We start from the raw sequence: 22,610 nt of genomic DNA, 5'->3' as shown, positions 1-22,610 counted from the left end.
TGGAACGGGAAGCACCAGGTGATTGTACCTATGCAGGTGCATCTGGACTTCCAGTCCAAAAGAATCACCAAAGCATCCTGGGGTCTTCAACATCTTCCTGAGACCTGGCAAGTGGCTGCTGAAGAATATCATTTGCCAGTTATTCCAGAGTGGCAGGAAAAGTGGCACCGAAGGGGGAAAGCCCAGTGTTCCAATTAACTTTTATTTTTGAAACTCAATAGCCTTTGTTTAAAATATCTCTCTGGTACCCCTCTGGGTTATGAAACAATCAGCTGCAGGATTAATCAATGGCACCAAACAGACATTAGCAACTCACTAATTGAGAGATAACTATTTGATTCAGGCAGGTACTATTTATTTTGGCACTTTTTTGCAAGAGAAAAGGTGGCCTTCCTGCATGGTTTTGTTATTAGCAAATAAAAAGACCCTGTTAGAAAAAAATAAATCCTACATTTGTGGAAAACAACAAAAGAGTGGCCCTACCACCTTTTCTGCGGAAAATAAACACAGCACCCTGGAAGTTTCGGCTTCGGGGTATCAAAAAAGAAAGCAAAACCTGCCTTAGGTCACTGTTTATTTGCTTTTGTCCCTTTCACTCTGACCCCTCCTTCTTCTCACGGAAGGGGAGATTCAACTCCCTGGAGACCCTCCCCTCGAATATCGTCAACCTGCTGTTCCTCAGAAATAAAGAAATTTGACACGGAGACACTCCACATCTTGGCTGCCAGGAGAAATACCATCTTCGAGGTCATTCCATGTATTGAGACATTTGTTATTGTTTTGTCAGTGTATTTTCTGGTGCAGTCCCGCGGAAGATGTGGGGCCCATATCACGCAAGACTAATGTGGGATCATCGGTTATTTCTTCTCCGCGTCTTTGCTGTCTTCCGGGGCCCCAACCCACCTCCCTCACCTTGTAAAACTGGCAGGCTCCGGACATTTTGCATGCTGAAGAAAATCACTGTTTTGCCTCCAGCAAGGAACAAGAATGTTGCAACACTGACTCCTCCTCTCATGAAGAAAGAGTGAACAAGTGCACCGAGTTGAGCTTCTCACAGAGCCACCGGGCTGGGGACGGAGGCGCCCAGGTTGGGGTCCTGAGACTCCAGTCTTCTGGACTTCCCCCAACCCCCGCTCCCGCCTCCGCCCCCTTCCCGTCTTACTCCCTCCTCACCCTCTGTCTGGATTCTACCGGCTGTTCGTGAAACAGCTTTGCACCCATTGGATCTCCACGTCCTTTTGCAGGAAGTGCTCACGGACTGTTACGGCAGACTTTGCTCCCAGGCAAAAGTGAGTAGACTGCGGCAGACGCGGGGGCTGCGGGTTCGAGGCCGGCGAGTTGGAAGGGTAGCGCGCGCGCGGCGCTCGGACTGCGGGTTCGAGACCCGCGTGCTGCACGGACTGCTGCCCGGAAAGCGCCAGAACCCAGCCGGAGGCGGCAGAGTTGCCGCCCAGCAGCGGCCGCAGGTGCGAAAGCCGGGGCTCTGAGCGCAGTCAGCATTGCTGGCCCCCTCGGAGAAGAACTAAAAGTGCCCCCTCACCTTACAACTGCACACATTCGGCTTCTTTGTAAGGCATCTTCGGATGCGCCCTGGAGAGTGAGTTTCGGCGTGACTCCGGGATTCTCACAATGTAAATTATTTACATCAAACTGAAAAGAAAAAATAGCGGGAAGGGGCTCGGGCAGGAGAGGTGATGCCCGCGGGCTGGCGGGGCCCCGGGGCGGCGGAGCAGCCTCCCGGGCAGTGGGCGGGGAAAGTTCGGCGCGGCGCGCGCCGGCCAGAGAGGCGGGGCTCGCCGGCGAAGGCTGTGGGCGCCGAGGCAGGTGGGAGGCCTTCCAGCCGGGGAGGCGGCCGCGGGCCGGGCCCGCGGGCAGGCGCGTTCAGGTAACTGGGGATCCGGGCGCGGTGCTGGGGAGCCGGCCAGCGGGGCGGGAGTGCCGGCTCTTGGAGCAGGAAAACATCCTCGTAGTGACCTCTACCTGCATCCTGGGGAAGCCGCCCACGGTGCCCTAATGACTAGCCATTTAGGGTTTTATATGATTGGGCTTGAAAACGTTGCAAATAGCATTCTTAATCTGGAGCGATTCGTTTGTTTTCATTCATCAAGTTCACTGGCAAAGATTGCCCCCAGTGTCATGCTCCGTGGTCAGTGGAGTGCGCCTCTGGCTGTGCAAACTTGGGCAAGGCACTAGTCCTCTCTGGGCCTCTGTTTTCTTTGCAACATTTAGGGAAATTAATCATTCCATATACATATCCCATTAAACGTTATATGTGTGTATACATGACATATTTTATATATAATCATATAGAATATGCTAATATTCTATATATATCATATAGAATATATATTCTATATGATATATATAGAATATATATTCTATATATATTCAATATATATATTCTATATGATATATATAGAATATATATTCTATATATATTCAATATATATATTCTATATGATATATATAGAATATTAGCATATTCTATATGATAATATTCTATATGATATATATATTATATATTTTAATATATCATAACATATACAATTATATATCCTATAATATTTTATATATATAAATGGGGTAAATGTATTGAATAGTGTAAGGAAGAAGCAGATGAAATTTTTAATTTTAGTGATTCTTAAAAATTGGGAATCATGGGTCCTTTGGAGAATTATCTATGAGTTCTCCCCCAAGGGAAAAAATGTTCTTATGTACTGTACATAAAGTTTTGCAAGCAATCCCTCAAGGTTTGTAACTCTCCTTGAAGATCCTGCCTGAACCCCAAGCAAACATTCCTTTCCTTCCTTTTGAGCACATTTTGTATCAAGACCACCCAGCTAAACCCTTGCTGGCAGCTGGGCTGGCTATGGAAGTAACAGCCTTCCTCTGGAGTCCGGAGTCAGCCTTGCTGCTGAAGGAGAAAGCGCTTCTGTCATAAGTAAGCTCCTGGGACACTGTTTCCCAAAGGCTTCACCAACCTCTGCTTCCTGGGGAGCCCTCCTCACAAACTCTTTTAATGACTTTCCTAAGGTGATGGTCCTCAGCCCTAGAGATTTCAGTCCTACAAACAGCACTTGAGAGCCACCTGTAAAAGGTCACCGTCTGTCTCAAAGATAGCTCTTCAGGTCACCTAGCTGGATGCCAGAAAGTGGAGCCAAAGCTTTGTTTTGAAGGAAACAAAGTGCTGTTTTCTCTCCAGTGCGTGGTAGGAGTAGTGACAGTGTTCTTTTGGACCTGTGGACCTTCTTTTAAAGTACTGGGGACTCCTGTCTCGTGGGACCTGGGTCTTCCATTGGCAGTGCCAGCAAGGTACAGCAGAGGACACGTGGAGCTTTGGAACCCCACAGACTGGGCTTCAAATCTGGGCTCCCACACTCCGACAAGTTACTGAACTACGCTAAGCCTCACTTTTCCTGTTTGTGAAATGGGGAGCAATACTGCCTTTCTTGCACGGTTGTTAGGAAAATGGAAACTGAAAAATGGAAATGCCTGGTTCATAGTAATAAGCTGCTGTTAGGAATATTAATGTGAGGTTATAAGTAAGTGTTAAATAGTTCCATGCTTTTTTAGAACAGCTTACTTTCTCTCCTACAGGGCTTATGTCAGCAAAAGAATGAGTAAAGTCACTTCTGGTCTGATTATTCTCAGGGATGAGTGGTGAGTCTAGAATACAGAGTTGGCTTTCCTGCTTCATCTCCGTCAAGCAGAGCACTCTGTGTTGCCCGCAAATAACATGTGTCCAGACTGGCATGGATCCTCGACCCTTCCTCTCAATTCTCTTTTGGCCCATAATCTTGAACGTGAAATGTCTAGCTCTCTGCTCTTAGTGACAAACACCTCAGCGTGGAGACTCGAGCGGCTTCATGGTTGCATCCATCTCCAGATACGCGAGAAACTGTCTCTGTAAAGAGAAATGTCTCCACTGTCATCGTTCACAGTGTGGCTCAGATAGCCAGCTCAACTTATTCTCTCTGGTGTCTCTCCGTATCTCTCTTTTCCTCTGTCTCTTAGTTACAGTTACCCCTCAGTTATAAGAAGCTGGATGACGTAGAAATGTGGGAAAGAAATGCCAGAATTTTAAAGGGCAGTTGGATCCCTTCCAAGTAGCCCTTCCAAAGATCCATCAGTATATTGTGGCAAGGCAGTCTTGCATGCAAAGGTGACAGTATTGATATCTACTGTCCCTTGAGCCATTAAGATGAACGAAGCGCTTTTCTACATCACCTCAGTTAATTCTCACAGCAACATTGCAAGGTATGCGTTATCATCTAAATCTTTACAAATACATCAAGGTTTATAAAAATTTACATTACTTGCCCAATCTGCAGAGCTGGTAAAAGGCAGAGCTGGGATCCAAGCCTGGGATCCCTGGACTTGGATCCCAGTTCTGCCTGACTTTGGCACTCACTCTCCCTGGCACCAGAAAGTTGCATCATGCCAACTGGGTCCCAACCCAGTTCTTTAGAACATTTAGGGCAGGAATAACCAAATCTTCTAGGTGATTGAAGTGGTGTGAACATATACTTTGCATGAGATACATATTAACAGGCAGCAACAATGAAATCGCCTGTGAAGAATAATTTTCCCAGCCCTTTCCAGATCCAGCTGTGACACTCCAGTTAGGCAATACTAAACCTCAGCAGGCAAGGCTGGCTCTGGGCCACCAACTTCCTGAGCGACTCTTTTAGCTTAAAAAGAGCCCTGGAATCTCCATTCTCTGCTACTTTAAAAAGGAACCTGGTCACCCTTTACGGTAACCTCCCTGTATTAAGCATTTATTCATTGAACAAATAACTTGCTGAGCTCTGAAAAAGACAGACAAGGTCCTGGCACTTGTGGAGCTTCTGTGCTAGAGACAGTGACAGATAAGAGGCAGGTGAGCAAATACATAAATAAGATGATTTCAGATATTAAGAAATGCTATGAAGAAGGTAAGGAGAGGCGGGGGCTAACAGGGCTTGGAGGCAACTTGAAATAGGGCAGCCAAGGAGATTTCCACAAAAAAGTCATTCTTGAACTTGTATAATAAGAGGGAGCCAGTCTGATGAAGGTCTGGGGAAAGGACTGCCTTAGCAGAAGAACCTCCAGGGAAAGATCTGGAAGTGGAATAAATGAAGCAGTAGAGGGGTGCCTGGGTGGTTGGGTCGATTAAGTGTCCGACTCTTGGTTTTGGCTCAAGTCATTATCTCTCGGTTTGTGGCAGCCCCGTGTTTAGCTCCGTGCTGACAGTGCAGAGCCTGCTTGAGTGTCTCTCTCTGTCCCTCCCTTGCTCGTGCTCTCTCTCTCTCTCTCTCTCTCAAAATAAATAAACATTAAAAAAATTAAGCAGTAGAGCCTCAAATATGAGATGTCCCCTTGGAAATCAATATGGATTTTATATAGGGGAAATTACTGATTGCTTATTATATTCTTCTAGGCTGTGCTGTGGACTTAATGCGTATATTATTTAACCTTCCCAACAGTCTGTCAAGTTAGTTATTGTTGTCTTGCTTTGATAGTGGAAGAAACCAAGATCCATAGAAGGCAGGCAGCTGGCGCAAAGTTACAAAGGTGATATTTTAAATCCCATGGTCTGTTTTGCTAGCACAGCGTGTAGCTTTTGAGATCATCTCTTCCAGAAGATAGCAAGGAGCTAACAGAAGGAAAGTATCAAAAGTATATTGGGCGGCTAAACGAAGATAGTGATTTCTGTCTGATGCCCTAAATTCCAGTTGGTGTGTCTAAAGTTGCACACCAGTGCAATTGTGTAATAACAGCAGCACTAGCCACATGTGACGATGAGGTACTGAAAATGTGATTAGTCCAAACTGAGATGGCAGTCTGCTTGCCTGAGATGTAAAATACACCCTAGATTTCTTTAAGTTTATTTTTATTTCTTGAGAGAGAGAGAGAGAGAGAGAGAGAGAGAGAGAGAGAGAAAGTGAGCAGGGGAGGGGCAGAGAGAGAGGGAGACAGAAGCCCAAGCAGGCTCCGTGCTATCAGTGCAGAGCCTGATGCAGGGCTTGAATTCACAAACCATGAGATCATGACCTGAACTGAAATCGAGAGTCAGGGTTTAACTGACTGAGCCATCTGAGAGCCCCTACACCCTAGATTTCAAAGACCTAATACAAAAAAAAAAAACCTTATTGATTTTTATATTGATTATGTGTTAGAATGGTAAGATTTTGGATGCATTGGTTTAGATGAACTATATTACTAAAATTAATTTCATCTGTTTCCTTTCAATTTTTTTTATATTTTCATTTAATAGTACTGTTATAGACTAATAAGTTGACAAATACACGATAGGAAACTTTTCTCCCTTCTTCCTAACGTAATTTTTTCTCTAGTCTTGACCCAGACTTCTTCTGTCTTTCCCATCAGGTAAATCTCAAGAAGCTTTCAAATATCCTATGACCAAAGGGTCGTTTTGAATATAGCTTTAGATTTACCTTAAAATCACTTCCAAAGACAATGTCTTTGTCATTCTGGAACCTGGTAAAATCAGATTAGGAGACAGCCAGCCTTCATGTTTGTGTGCAAAGTCCATCAAATAAGTCATGTCACTGGGGTAATGAGTATCTCTCCCTCTCTGTCCTTTTGCTTTAAAACAGCCTGAACAATACATAGTCCCAGTTTCCAGAAGGACTTCCCCCAAAATATCACAGGCCATTTTGGTTTCTTTTGTCCATTAGCTAAAATGACCCTTGAATATCATGTCAGCAAAGTAGAGATATGATTTGTTCCTGCCATTCCATGTATTCCAGAGGGAAAGCAGTCAGATTGTGAAGTTGTTAGAGGAAGCCTCTGGCCTGGGATGTCAGAGGCCTGGATCCTATTTTTGTCTACTGGTTTGTGCGTTGCCCTCACCCTGATTCCCCCAGCAATCCTGTAGGAAGTCCAGAGTTCATGAGATAATGTCACATAAAGTGCTCACAAAGAAACAAATGGACCATGGTTATCACTGAGGACCTGAGGACTGTAGACATTCATCTGTGGGGAAGAATTTGCTTTCCGTAGATTGAGCAAAGCACTATATGGAATGTTCTTTCAGGTATACGGTTAACATCTGTTCATTTTCACTTAAAACCTAAATCTGAGGGGGAAATGACAGAAGCTGAGCATACTCGGATTTTAGTGTATCTACATCAACAGCGACACATATTTTTCAGCATCTTCTAAGCCAAGAAGCCTGTATCAGAGTCCATAGGGAAAATAACAGAACAAAACAGGTCTTTGCTCTGGAGGAACATGTTAACTTGTTGAGAATATGGGCATAAACAGGAGACACCAGGATCAATGTCAGATAACATTCTCCAAGTGTTATAGGAATGAAACAGAGTTTGGAGATTCCAGAGGGCAGTGTGCCCGAGAAAGACGAGGTAAGAGATGGGCATTGAAGGACATAAAACTAGGCTAAAGACAGATGGAATGGGGACTGGATATCAGTATAACTTTTTTTTTTAACTCCTCAGAATATTGTGGTTTAAAAAGCTTATTTATTTTGAGAGAGAGAAAAAGTGTGTGTGAGCAGGGAAAGGGCAGAGAGAGAGAGAGAGAGAGAGAGAGAGAGAGAGAAGGCCCAAGCAGGCTCCACACTATGAGCACAGAGCCAGACTTGGGGCTCAAACTCATAAGCTGTGAGATCATGACCTGAGCGGAAATCAAGAGTCAGATGCTTAACCCACTGAGCGACTCCGGTGCCCCTCCCCAGAATATTCTAAAGTGAATATTCTGACGTAGAGTTGAAAACCACTGAGCAAAAGACACAAGGTTTTTATATCATGATCATGGGAAATAAAATTTAAAGGGTAATATTTTAAAGGAGATTAAATGGACAATCAGCATGTGTGGTCTTTCCGGAAATTTTATATACGCGTATATCTATCTCTGTGTGGTCTTTGGGATTCACAGATAATTGGTGTTCACAGTGATCCTCCCCACTTGGGGGTGGCTAAAAGCTGTCACCAGCTGCCCATTCCCTTACTCTGTGTGTTTTTGCAGTGCCCCATAGTTAATCCTGGCTAAGCGTCGGGCAGCTGGTATCCACAGTTTATTGTACCCACCAGACTTTGCATAAACGTTGCAAAGGGCTTTAGTATCATGCCCATTAGTGCCCCATAGTAGTTATTTTACAGTAACCGGTAATCGTCCCTCACCTCTCCAACTTTACAGATTGGGAAATAGAATTTAATTCCTTGCCTTGGGCCTTGAGGCTAACTGGCAACAGTGGTGAAATTAGAATTCTCAGCCACTGAATTCCCCGGATCTGCTTCGGCTCCCAGAGTGAGTCTGTGCAGTCTCCAGCTGGTGTTAGAATACTCTGTCCTGGCAATGTTATTTCTTCAATGAATGAATCAGTGTTACAGATCAGTAGGTGAAAGATGACAAGTCGGCCCGAGCTGCAGTGCTGTGACGAGCGGCAGCAGGCATAGGCGGCCACAGCAGTCGCTCCAGGTCGGCCACCACCGACTTGGAGTTTCTATTCCCCTGCAGCTGTTGCCATGCGTGTTACAGCTCCTCCGTTCCCACCTCTGGGAAGGGAAGACTCCTTAAGCCCCAGGGCTCTTGGGCTATTCCAACTCCTCTCCTCTGAAACTCCTGTTTTCTGAAAGGACATTGATTTTTATTTTGTTACACACCTGAAAAAAAGAGAAGAAAACACAGCAATTTTTACAGCTCCGTTTTTAAAGAAGTCTTTGTATGTTTTGGGAACTTTGGGTTTACTGCCAGTAGTGAGGCCGCGAGGTCTTTATGAAAGGTAATGGGGAGAAGCTGGAGCCTTGACATTAGAGCCTCTTCAGAACAAGAAGATGGGTTAGTTTTGCCCCATCCCCAAATGATTGTTTTCTTTTTCTCTGTCTCCAAATCCATTACTGACTGGAAAACAATTTCCAATGTCTTCAGGTACAGCAAAAATCAAGCCTCTGAAACAGGAGTCCTCACCACCGATTGCTCATGGTAGTCATCTTGGGAGCTTTAAAAAATACAGATGCCCAGGCCCCACCCACAGAACCGTTGAATCAAGGCTCTGGGGATGGAACTGGGCATCCGTATTTATTTACAGTTGTCCAGGTGATTATAATGTGCATCAGTAAGAGCAGATCTTACTGCTCAGCTAAGATCCAAATCTTAATTACTTATTTATATTTCTTTTTTTTGTCTTGTTTTAGGTCACATGACCCCAGAGAACCATCCAAACCATATTTGTGTTGTCATTCTACTCTTTGGGAAACATGGCTTCTAGAATAATATATAATAATAACAATAGTAATAACAATAGTAATAACAATAGTAATAACCGGGGCACCTGGGCGGCTCAGTCGGTTAAGTGACCGACTTCAGCTCAGATCATGATCTCATGGTTCGTGGGCTTGAGCCCCGCGTCAGGGCTCTGTGCTGACAGCTCAGGGCCTGGCTCCCGCTTCAAATTCTGTGTCTCCCTCTTTCTCTCTGCCTCTCCCCCACTCATGCTCTGTCTCTCTCTCTGTCTCTCAAAAATAAATAATCATTAAAAAAATGAGAAAAAAAAAAGTATTCTACTTATCTAACTCCAAACTCAGAATGGCCCTGCATAGCCTCATGACTAAGATTTCTGTAAGTGCAATTTGGAAATAAGATTGCCAAAAGCTTGATAATTATGAGATTGGAAGATAAAGGTTAAGGTTTTCTGCTGCCCATGTATTAAATTTCCCAATTGCTATGTTGATCTTTAGCAACACTTGCTTTCCTCTCTTAGCCATTTTAAAGCCAATTAACCCCATTCCTGTTCACACCCTTATTAAAAATATAATTACAGCAGTATTCTCCATGGACTGTCATTGCATACATAGACTTTACCACGTGAATTGGCCAAGAACTAACTAGGTTGTGTAAAACGCTCTCAGCCCCGAGAGATCATTTGGGATGCAGAGGCTACCAGCCCCAGAGTAGGCTAGGTGAGTCATAAATTTTAGTTTGCAAAGAGACAATTACAAGTCACCCAAATGTAGAAGAAAAAACACAGGGTACACAAAATGGTTGTAGAATCAATCTTAGAATATTTTCTCCAGGGTCGAGTTAAGTCTGTGGCTCCAGCCATTCCCGGAAGGTTATATTAATGCCAAAAAGCAACCAGTGTTTTGTACTAGATTTGGAGGGCAGGGGAGAAAGGAAATGATGCATCATTGTACTTATCTGGAGTGTTAAGGTTGCAGCATCAGAGGAGAAGAAATTGTGAAGGAGGTTGCAGAGAGAAGGGTCGGCAAAGACCCACTGGTAGCCAAGCATCATGGACACTGGTAATTTTTTATTCGCTCAACTTTTATGGAGGGCCAGCTGTAGCCCAAGGCTGTTATATGACCTGGAGAGAGAGCGATGAAGTTCCTGTCCTCATGGAATTTACAGTCCAGTGAGAGGAAACAGATATCCACATGAAGACACCGGTAAATAAAATCCAGTAAGTTGGTTGGTGCTTTGGGGACAAATAAAGTGAGGAGGGAGTAGAGTCTGATGAAGCTGCTTTAAATAGGATTATGGGAGTTGTTCTCTCTGAAGTGTTGGCATTGGAGCTAATACATCAGTGTTAAAGCAACACAAAGATCGGGAGGAAAGAAGGCCAGGTAGAGGGAACAGCAAGAGTAGCAGCCCTGAGGTTGGGAAAGATTTGACACTTTCGGGAAACAGAAAGGAGACCAGTATGGCTGGATCACAGTGACAAAGAGATAGAGCATCGGGCAGGAAAACAGCCCCGAGGGCCGGAGGTCATGGGATGGAGTTAGGATTTTGGTGCTTTAAGGAAACCATTGGGAGGTTTTAAGCAGGGGAGTAATGTGTTCTACATGGCACTTTAGAGATCTCTCAGGCTTCTGTGTGGAGAATGGAGTGTAGACTGGAAGCAGAGGGAGGACATGGCAGGTACAGGAGGAGGTGACAATGGATCAGCCAAGATGGGAGCAGTAGAAGGAGGATTGGGTTCAGGAGCAAGTTTGGAGGTAGGGCCAGATGGCGGACCTCGTATTGTCTGACATCATTTTTCCTGCCCTCTCCTGACTCAGGCCACTGGTTTTGAACCGAAATGGAATAATATCTAATGCTATTTGGAAACGTTAGGGATTTTGACCTCAGCTTATTTAAGCAGAAAAAAATCAAATTCCTGTCCAAGGAGAAACTTGTTTGTTGCTTTTTACCACATAACCATAAAAATTTCATCTTATCTCATAAGAGTGTTTTGATGGATTCTGTTGTTGTTGATTACTGTGCTTTCCATAAGGGCTGTAAATATCACATTCACATTGCTAAAGTTTATCTTTTTCTGAGTGTTTTGACACTCTGGCTGCATTTACCGAATCCTTCCTGCCATCAGGCATTTATACAGGGCTTTTTGCAGTTGGTCAGTTTCTCCATGTAAATGCTGACATCATAATAGCAAGCATTTAGCAAGCACTTACTACGTCCAAGGCATTGTTTCAAGAATTTCACATTTATCCCTCCCAGCCATCCTTTGATTAAGTGCCCTTATGATTATCATTTTATAAATGAAGAAACTGAGGCAGAAATAAAGAGGTTAAGTCATGTGTCCAAAAAAGTTGCAAAGCCAGGGTCTGCACTGAGGCTGGCTGCAGAGCACCAGGTTCTCAGTCACTAAGCTGTGCCGCTTTCCTCCTGTCTCCTTTTCTCTAATTCCTGTATAACTGAAGCTGCTACCTTCAGAGTCAGACTTGTTTCTCCTGCATAAACCCCACAGTACCACTAAGAGGCGCTTCAACAGGGCAGGGCTCTCATGAACAGTACTGGAGAGGAAATGCCATAATTCAGAGGCTGGATGATTCAGTCCCTCTCCAGAAGGACCTCCGTCTAAACCACCTGCCATCTGACAAGGTGGGAGGGGAACCACGCACCCTCCCGGAGAGCTGGCTGAAAAGAGTTGGCAACACCAGAGGACTCTATGAAATGCCCCCTCTTCTCCTCACCTCCTCTCCTGCCCACTGCTCAGAGTTCCTGTGTTGTGCCCACCTGTCTGTCTCTTCTCAAAAGACAGAAGAAATCAAAGTTTCTCAATATGCTGTGCGACAAATTCTGGTTCCTCTCCAGGGTCATCTGAAGCTGGTCTTTAGAAACTAATGACAACAAAAGGATCATTAATTCATTTGTTACCACATTTTTGCTTTAGAGATGCTGTAGATTCTCTCCAGAGTTTCATTATTATATGTGAAATAATCCTGGGGAACATAGTAGTCCATACTGTTTTCTCTACCTTCCACTGCATATCTGCTTCCAGAAAATTCTCTCAAGTTAGTTTTCCAATAATTAGGGTGTGTGTAACACACCTTCTTCCTTTCCTAATGATAGTATCAGCAATGAATTTAACAGAATTGAGGTTTATACAAAGAAATGCATTAAAATTTCTTTAATTCCATTAAATTCTTTAGCGATGATTGTGGAGGCAATAACTGTGATAACGTATCTTCTTTGCTATAAGTTTTAACTTACTAAATATTTCAGTTAAATAGTTAAATAGAATTGCCATAGGGTAATTTTCTATAGAAATTGACATGCATTCATTGGAAGTATTGAATTTATCTAACCAAATCATCAATCTGTTCGTTTAACTCTTTGGTTTTCAATAAAACTATTATTTTCAAGTGTTATACAGTATATGTTCAGATATTTCTTACGGTTGTATTAACTTCCAAATTCAAAACTATAAAGGAAAAAGAGAACTATAGTTATAGTTGCGTTAGACTCTTGTCCTATTTAAGTTAGGAAGTTTGCAGTGGAACATCAGTTAATTAAAGAAAGTTTGAAAAACATTTGAAGTCTTTGAATATCCTCCAAATAGCTCAGGACCCTAGAAATAGCTTAACTTGAAAAAACTCGTCTTTGAACCAATAAGGTAATTTCCTCCTTTTTTGGACAGTTTTGATGAAACACTCAGCAAAAAGTGACAGTGAATATTTACCAGATGTGGATGTCTCCTGAAACCAAGTCATTCAAATATCAGAGCAGTGTGATGGCAGCTGTTCGATCATCAGGGTGACTCTGCCACGTTAGTCAGGGTTTGACTAGAAGAGTTTTATGTTTCTTTTAGCAAAGTTTTCTGATTTTACTTTTCAAAGGACATCACTGAAACCATAACACTGTTCAGATCTGTGACTTTTAAAATTGTATTTGTTTCTGTGCGCAGTTTAAAATTCAAGGTACAAAAGACTGTTCGTTGAAAACTACTTCTCCTCTCTCCTATCTCACAGCCACCCATTGCCCTCATTGGCAATCGCTCTTTCTAGATAATTGTCAAAAATGGGCCAGGCCTGCATGAGAATGCACTATGAATATGAATGTGGGCTAGGCGTCCTTTCTTTTAGTTATTTCATAGCTGTGATGCTGTGACTCTGTGAAGCTAGAGCCCACATTCGGTTGCTGACTTCCCAGTCCTACTAGCACTGATTCTGTATGGGTACTGGAGCTTCCTGTCTAAACTCAAGTATATTATTCAGTGTGGCTAGTGGAGAATGAACAGCAGTATTTTGGAAGAAGGGTTCGGGTGACAAGTATGGAGGAGGAAATGCAATTACATGAGAGGCCCATGTATGGGTATTGGTAGGCATGCATTTTCAATGGCAATTTCATAAATCATCCAGATGGAGCCGTTAAGTGTCAGGGTGAGAGTCACCCCTCTGTGCCTTATTTTCACATCTCTACAGTCAGAACACCAAAACATACATTCAGCAGCTGCTGGGAGAATAAGACAAAATAAGTGTATGTATAACACTTGGGGCCAAGGAAGTACTCCGTTCATGGGAGTCGTTAGGAAAGAATTCATGACTTAGTGGGGAGACCGACAAGTGTACAGTCAGTGAGGCAAAATTCCACGGACATGGACTCGGTGTTGAGTCTGAGCTTAGCATGACTTAATGAGCCTGTAAGGCCCTCAGGAACCCTTATATGTGCCATTGGGTCCAGCCATTTCCCTTCCTTCTTGCACTTCACCAGCAGACCAATATGCTGCTTCTAGCAAATTCTAAAAGAATTTGTCTTCTCCGAATACAAAAGCAGTATATTCCTTCTTTCTACTGGATCTGCTTCAAAGTTGTGCCACGAGGAAGGATCCATGGAAAGTTTGCTGAACTTCACTTGAGCCTCAGTCTCCTTATTTCCAAAAATGGAGATGATAATGCCTACATTCCAGGACTATTTCGAGGGTGGAGTACAATAATGGATGCAAAACACCTCATCTATGCTTGGCCCTCAAAATGAGCTTGTGCCCTTCTCCCATGACCGCATATATTCGGATGGGTAGAGCGTATGTCACACAGGGAAGAAAGGCTCGGGAATTGTAATAATTTGTTGATTTGGTGCCTTGTACCCCCAGCCACAAACGGTGTACTTTCAGGGCCATTCTCCTAGCCAGATGCCTAACTGGAGAACATGAGCCTTCGGAACCCAAATCTGATAAGTACGCGGGAAGACTCCTCAAGAGAGGCGAAGCTAAGAGATAAGCTAAATATACCTTCTCCAGTTGTCCTACATTTGATGCCAGCAGGCAAATCAGAGCCCGTTGGGCGACGTGCAATTCTGAGAAGCGAGGAAAGTGAAGAAGCACTTGTTCTTCCTCTGGGAAAGCCAAGGCAAGTGGAAAAGCTCCGAAATCTATTGTCCTGTTGCAAGCACAACGAGGAAAGCTGGAGATGCGCTGCCAAAATCACGTGGCTGGTGAAAACACGGCTTCCTGCTCGTGGTAGAGAGCCTGGCTGACGACTCTCAGACTGGACAAAGGCCTCAATGGCCAGGGGCCACTCTGCAGGAACTGGGCCCCAGGCACCTCGGATTGAAAACCAACCTAACAAAGCATGTCTGTTTCCACTTGTGAGAGATGAAATGATACGGGTTTTGTGGAAAGTCAGATGCTTACAAAAGCAAAATGCCTGCCTTCCTCCGGCCAGCCACATGGAACAGCCACATGGAAGGGGCCTCAGACTCACTGGCTGTGTGCCACTGGCTCTGGGGACTGCTCTAGAAGGAACAATGAGGTTTAGAGGCTTGTTGTTATTCACTGTCTAATTCTTACTCTTTCCATTGATTTCAAATTCCTTCAACGTAATTGTAACTTGTGGTATAAAAAGGAAACTTCCACTTGTGAACAAAGTCTCTAGTAAGAGTCCAATAACAAAAATCTACAGAAGACCAAAATAGTCTTTTGTAGTTACCAGCAGTGACCAGGGCTCCACATAGCCTGTGTTGTGTTGTTAAGGTAAGAATCGATCATGTCCGGGGAATACTGTGAAATGTAACGCATGATCAAAGTGTAGTAGCTTAAAAGGTGGTGGATTTCTTGTAAAATTGAAATCACATGTGGCAGCTTAGGGAGATCTTCAACTGGAACATAAGCGGTGCTTATGGATTCTCACCAAAGTTCTCAGGAAATGGAGTAAGAACTTGGCAAATACATGTCAGATGTAAAACCACTTCCCACAGTGGTATTTCATGGAGAAATGGGTGGCTCAGTCAGTTAAGTGTCTGACTCTTGATTTTGGCTCAGGTCATGATCCCAGGGTCATGGGATTGACCCCCACAATGAATGTGGAGCATGCTTAAGAGTCTCTCTCTCTCTCTCTCTCTGTCTCTCTCTCTGTCTCTTTCTCTTTCTCTTCACTTTCTCTTTCTCTTTCTTTCTCTTTCCCTTTCTTTCTCTGTCCCTCTCCCCCTCTTCTTCCACTCTAAAATAAAAATGAAAGTAAATAAATAAATAAACCAAAGTGGATATTGACTGGGACCTTTTCACTGATACTCTTTTGGGAGCAATGAATTTCAAACAGGACATGATTATCATACAACGTGATAGGTAGCTCTGATTATCCAAGCAGCTAGGGCATTGTTCAGTGGCAAAGCATTAAGCTTCTCCGGGAATCTCTTCTGTGTAGGTAGACGGCTGCTATGGAGACTGCCTTTTTGTGGGTGAATTTGCCCAGCAGATGGCAAACATTCAGTGGGAGAGGAAGGATGGTACCCGTTATTGCTGACGATGGTTGAAAATGAAATTACTTTAATGAATGTCGTACTTGGACTTGGTGACTCAGTCAGAGCCCTGTACACGAAGAGCTCAATCCTGATGTCTCAAAGTTGAGATCTTGATCATAAACTGCCTTTTTCCCCTCGGTTTTGACAGAAAATTTAAATTCTCTAAGGGATGTTTTAAAATGTTTTGAATGTATGAATGTTTTAAATGTTTTAAAAATATGAAAGGATCTTAATAGTGCCAACCCCAAGAGCGATTCCCAGCCTTCTAGCTGATACCAATTTGTCATGTGTGAACTACATTCAACTACAAATTCCACCTTTAATTAACAATGGTCTTTATATTCTGGGCGATACTGTCACAAGAGGGATCGAGGCAGTTGCCCACAAGTGAAAATTTGTCCCAGAATATATGTTTTGTTATGCAAAGTGGGAACAAAAATACCCAACGATGCACAGTTTTTCTAAGTTGTTCTCTTATATAACCACTTAGGCAGCATAACTGTTGTGATTACCAAAGTCGTGTCATAATACATGTATACAAATTGATTTCATATCAGCGAACTTCACTGGGGAAAAAAAAGAAATCACTATTTCTGAAGACTATGACTTTGGTTTTTTTGTGGAAATATTCACTGCTAATATATTTGGTGTACAGGAAAGTGCAGTATTTTGATCTGAAAATCTGAAGCTGTGGTCTCAGTTGCAGCTGACCTTGTGACATCATTTCATATTTCTGAGTTTCATTTCCCAACAATTCCATGATTCTTTATAGATGGGGAGCTCAAAAATGGAAAGCATCAACAGCTAAATGCAGTCAGAAGCCTATTTTCTCCTCATCTTCCTAACGTTCAGGGAGCATCCTTAACTTGACTAACAAACCTCCAAAGGTACGATGGTCAAATGATGGGTAAATACACATTTTTTTAAGCCTTTTCACATGATTATCAGGAATTGCTGCCCTAGCCAAAATCCTGCACCGGCCAAGGAGTGTTCATGTAGAAGAACTTATTTTATCCTGCTTCATGTGGACCTCAAATATGAATAATGTTCGCATGTTCCTAATATATCTTAGACTGGAATCAGCAAACTTCTTTTGTCAAGAGCCAGATAGTAAAATATTTTAGGACTTGTGAGCCACACAGCCATTGTCACAGTTACTCAACTCTGCCCTTGTCAGACAAAAACAGACCCATGGCGAATGCATAAATGAAGGAGTGCGGCTGTGTTCCAACAAAACTTCAATATCAAAAATAGCCAACGGGTCAGATTTGGCCCCTGGCCTATATTTTGCTGACCTCTGTTTTGGACCTTCTTAATACTGTAGTGTCCATCTGTTGTCATAACACAGATTCAATTTATACTAAATTCTGTTCAACTTATTAATATTTTAGTTAATGTCATATAATACATTATGAATCCGTTCTCATACCATCCATGAATTTATCTGAATTTTTGTTTGATCTACTAAAATTTATACTATATTACATCATGAATCTGTTGTCATATCCTATGAGAATTTTAAAAATCTTTGTTTATCCCATCAATATTTGGAGTCCATAACAAACACACCTTGAGGTAACAAGTATCTTAAGTTATCAAGTGGATGATGTAGTAAATCCTCTCCCCCTTCCTTAACTCTTTCTGATGCAAAGAGATTTTACATAATTACAGTATTGGGAATAAGTTTATTTATCCTATTCCTATCTTTCTTGGTATTAACCATATCCTGTCACAGCTTTTATCTTTGCAGACAGAATAGCTCTAATCTTCACGATTTGTGCTTAAATAACCCCGTCTCCCCCATCTCCTAGATCATTATATGCCTCCATCACTGAGTCTCTGTGGGCTCTCTGGGTCCTTGAAGTATAGGGACTAGACAGGGACAGAGTGTTCCAGGCTGGTCACATCATCTCTTCCTAATGCTGCCCCGTTGTACCTTTTGACTGCAGCAAGCAATAAACAAAGTAAAAATGTGAAAGTGGGGAAGAAATTGAGAAAGGATTTTTGGAAGAGCAAAATGGACCACATGAAAAGGAAACATTGACTCTTGCGAAACGTTCTGAACTGGCAACTAATGCGTTGTGTAATTTCTTTAAATCTTAGTTGTAACCACAATTAAGCTTTCTGGAGTGTTGAAAAATGAGAACAAAACTAATATCCTGGTTTGCCTAAGAATGATCCTGTAGTAGAGTGAAGAGCTCTGGTAAGAGTTTGTCTGTGATGGATACCAACCATGCAGAATTTACACAAGCCACACTTCTGTGAGATGAGAAAATTTGGGACATTAATTTAGCACACGGGGCTAAATAGCTGTGAAGTGAGCTCTGCTGCCCAGACAAGACCACACTCCTAATCTGGGAAAATCTACCTTTGCGTTGAATTATCTCCTCTGCCTTCCTGAGCCAGTGGGAAATGTTAACCTGAATTTAGTGAGATCAGTTATAGAGGGACTGTGTTGGCATTAAAAGTCCTGTGCAAAAGGACTTTATATACATTTTCAAAACCTTTTTAAAACGTAATGTTATATGATGATCAATTATATGTATTCAAATTACAATTTATCACAGGGTGCCTTGGTGGCTTAGTCGTTTAAGCATTCTACGCTTGATCTCGTCTTGGGTCATGATCTCCTGGTTCTGTTTGTGGGATTGAGTCCCGCGTTGGGCTCTACACTGACAGCTTGGAGCCTGCTTGCTATTCTCTCTCTCCCTCTTTCTCTGCCCCTCTCCTGCTTACGCTCATGCTCTCTCTCTCTCTATCCCACTCTCTCTCAAAACAAATAAATAAAACTTTTAAAAAATGTATCATAGTCATCATTAGAAGTAATCCTGCAAAATTTATGAAACTAACATATCAAACCACTTAGACACTATGCTAAGTGCCCGGGAAATAATAGTGAGCAGAATAGTCTCTTCCCATGTAGAGCTCATAGTATAATGAGGAAATAGATGTCAATCGAATTCATGTATGTTTGTAAGTATGGTAAGGACAACAGAGGAGAGGCATGTTATTTACTAAGGAAGTAACCCTGAGAAAGTGATGGTTGACCTTAGACCAAAATGGGAAGGAAGAGTTAATTCAGCAAAAGGAACAGCACGTCAAAAGGCACCGAGGCAGGAGAGAGCGTGCCAGATGTGTGGGAATAGAAAAAAACTCAGAGTAACAAAATATAAGAAAAAGCTGGAGAATGAGAGAGAGAGGCCAGGCCACACAGGATCTTAAGGAGCAATAGGAAGCCTTTAAGGTGTTTGAAGAAGAGGGATAGCACGATCCTGCTGGTATTTTTAAAAAGGAAATAAACCAACTAGGGAAAAAATAGTTTAAGATTAATTTTTAATCTTTTTAAAAAATTAAAACCATCTAGAAAGAAAATTACTCAGGCTACTGTATGGAGAATATCGTGGAAAACAAGAGCCAATGCCTATGCATTGCTTAGAGGTTAAGACACTTGGCAAGAAAGATGAATAGCAACAGTAACTTGCCTCATATGATTTTTAAATTCTAGCCTGGAAGGTGGCCCAAGCCTTTGTACCATCAAACAGTTAAGATGGTCCTTCAGGAAATGTTTGGAAATGAATGTTTTACCACACAGTTTGACATCCATGAGTTTTAGTACTTTGGGATCTCAGGCACGTACTTCAGAGGATGAAAAAAGAGATTTAATTAGCTTCTGTTTACGAACTCACCAGCCATGACTTTCCTTACTGTCCATGTGGTATTTCCGTCTCTAGGAATTACTTCCAGCAATAAGCCAACTAGTTGGTGTATCCTCCAAATCTGGTCAATTCTGAACTTTGGGTCTTAAGTACCTTATTGGTCTTTGATGATTTTTTTTATTTGCCTACCTCTTGACTTATTTTGCCCCAGAAGAAGAAACTTTTCCTTTTTTTTTTAAGTTTATCTATTTTTGAGAGAGAGAGAGAGAGAGAAAGAGCATGATCAGGGGAGAGGCACAGAGAGACAGAAGAGAGAGAGAGCATGTGCATTTGTGCAAGCAGGAGAGGGGCAGAGAGAGGGAGAGAGAGAATCCCAAGCAGGTCCCACGCCCAGCACAGAGCCCAACTCAGGGCTTGATCTAGTGAGAACGTTGAGATCATGACCTGAGCTGAAATCAAGAGCTGGATGCTTAACCAACTGAACCACCAAGGCGCTCCCCCAGGAGAAGAACCCTCTTAGATGAATCAGGTCTAAGAAAGTTTAATTTTCTTTGATACTTTAAGGAGGTGGAGGAAAGTAATTTTGCATAGGAATATAAATGTTTGTGGAATGCCTGGGTGGCTCAGTCAGTTAAGCCTCCAACTCTTGGTTTCAGCTCAGGTCATAATCTCACAGCTTCATGGGTTCAAACCCCACACCAAGCTCTGCTCTGGCTGTGGAGAGCCTGCTTGGGATTCTCTCTCTCCCTCTCTCTCTGCCCCTTTCCCACTGGTGTTTATGATCTCTCTCTCTCTCACTCTCTCTCTTTGTCTCTCTCTCCCTCTCTCAAAAATAAATAAATAAAAACTTTTTAAAAAGAATATAAATGTTTGCTGTTCAGCATATTATGGAATAGGTCCCTCAAGTTGGTGAAGGGTTAGAAAAATGAATTTTTATATAGGCTCAAAATTTTAATTACTTTTTTCTGGCATTGTGGAATGGAATAAAGAAAATGAATATCACCATAATTCCACCACCTAGAAAAAGATTACTGTTTACATATAATCATTTTTCCTCTCATTTTTTAAAAAACATTAGCAATATATATACATTTCCAAAACCTTTTTAAAATGTAATGTTACATGATAATCAATTATATGTATGTCAATGATTTCTGAAAACATGTTTTTTAAGCCATCATAGCATTCCATCATAGCAATGTACTGATTTTGCCAATTTGATAAGTCTAAAAGAATGTTATTTTCATTTCTTTCGTTACCAGGAATAATTTTTTTTCATACATTTACCATTCTTCATATTTCTTCTTGTATGGATTCCCTTTTATAGCCATTATCAAAATTTCTATTTGTCTCCCAATATTCTCTTAATTTTTAAAAAATGAACTCTTTCTATTTTAAGGATATTGAATCTATTTTCTATAATAATATAAATATTTTACCCAATTTGGTCTTTGTCTTCTAATTCTATGTACAGTATTTTTGGTAAGCATAGATTTTTATGGCTTGAAGGCTATCAGTTTTTTTCTATGTGATTACTTATTAGCTGTTCATTCAACAAATACTTGTTGAGGGTCATGTATTAGGCACTAAGCTACATGATGGGAGTAAACCAGAAAACAAGACAGAGATGGCTTTGTCTTTTCAGAGCTTATAGTCTAGTGAGGAAGTAAGACAAAAACCAGGCCAGTTTAATATAACACGGTATAAGCTCTGTGAGAGGAAGTGTAGGGTAGCATGAGTCCCATAATCTGGACGTCAGGTTAAGAGAAGGCTTCTGGAAAGTAGCAACTTTCTAGCTGAGAATGAAGAGACAGGGCGATGTGAATTGGGGCAGAGGAAAGCAGTATGTGCAAAGGTTCATGTTCAGTGACCTAAATGCTAAATATCCCATGCATATAACATGGAGTGTATGTGCCAACGGGGAGGAGGGGAGTGATGGACAAGATATGAGCAGGAGCCCACTTGGGAGGCTGCTGTTTGCAGTAGTTCAGGAGAGAGATGATGGGCAAGGAAGGTGCTGACCATATTCACTGGATAAACAATGGTTCGGTTATGTATTAAGTTCTTATGCGTATCCTACTGGCCACTGCAGAATAAGCTATTTAGTTTTATTGTCATATAAATGACAGTTCTTGGACCAACACCACGCTGGTTTTGAGTTTTATGAAACATGTAAACTGGTAGGGCATATAACTTCTCATCACTTTTCAGTTTCAAATTTAATGTCAGTGTGTCCTGGGTAAACTCTAAAATGATTTTGGAAAGTTAGAAAAGCATATGTGTGTGTGTGTATAAATACACATGTATGTATGTATGTATGTATGTATGTATGTATGTATGTATATGCATGTGTACACACACATACACACACAATCTTCCATTGGTAACTGGAGAATGCATTAAACGTATAGGTCAGTTATGAAAGAACTGTCAATCTTTTTAATATTGACTCAGCCCATCAAGAAGCATTGAACATCTCCCCACATACTTGAATTTTCTTTTATATTTCTTGTTAAAGTGTTATAGTTTTACTCATGTAGGTCCTATACATTTCATGTTAGGGTTATTCTTATGTGTCTTATACTTTTAGGCTCTCATTATTAATGGGTCTTTTTTTTCCATATTTTCTCTCTGATATTGCTCTCTGATAGGAAAAATACTAATGTACATGTGATTTCTTTCTATCTATTTGACTCGTAATTAATTATAAGAATTTTTAGTTGATTATAAGAGTTTGTAATCATGGTGTCTATAAATGGTAATTTTCCTCCTTTCAATAGCTGCATCCAATTTTTATTTGATGTCTTATAACATTGATTATAACTTCTATTAAATAGTAATAGATAGTGAACATCCTGTCTTAGTATCAATTTTAACAAGAATGCTTTTTATTTAACATTTTTTAAAATACATTCAATGAGAAATAATAAAATAAGCATGGGAAATGCTACAAATGAAATCTTCTCTCCCAGG

The 22,610-nt window shown here is 41.8% G+C and overlaps 1 protein-coding gene across 1 annotated transcript in view; it reads left to right on the top strand.

Annotated features, from left to right (window-relative positions):
• Window positions 1-1,019: 1,019 nt before the first annotated feature.
• Window positions 1,020-22,610, top strand: part of PRLR (prolactin receptor) — a 165,030-nt gene continuing 143,439 nt past the window's right edge. Inside the window, exon 1 of the mRNA XM_060634473.3 lies at window positions 1,020-1,289. The gene's annotated coding sequence lies outside the window, so the exon portion shown is untranslated. The remainder of the gene's footprint in view (window positions 1,290-22,610) is intronic.

The sequence above is a fragment of the Panthera onca genome, chromosome A1 (assembly GCF_046562875.1).
Source record: "Panthera onca isolate mPanOnc1 chromosome A1, mPanOnc1 haplotype 2, whole genome shotgun sequence".
Classification (NCBI taxonomy): Eukaryota; Metazoa; Chordata; class Mammalia; order Carnivora; family Felidae; genus Panthera; species Panthera onca.
The sequence above is the reverse complement of the archived record's forward strand: the minus strand, read 5'-3'. Positions and strand labels throughout refer to the sequence as shown.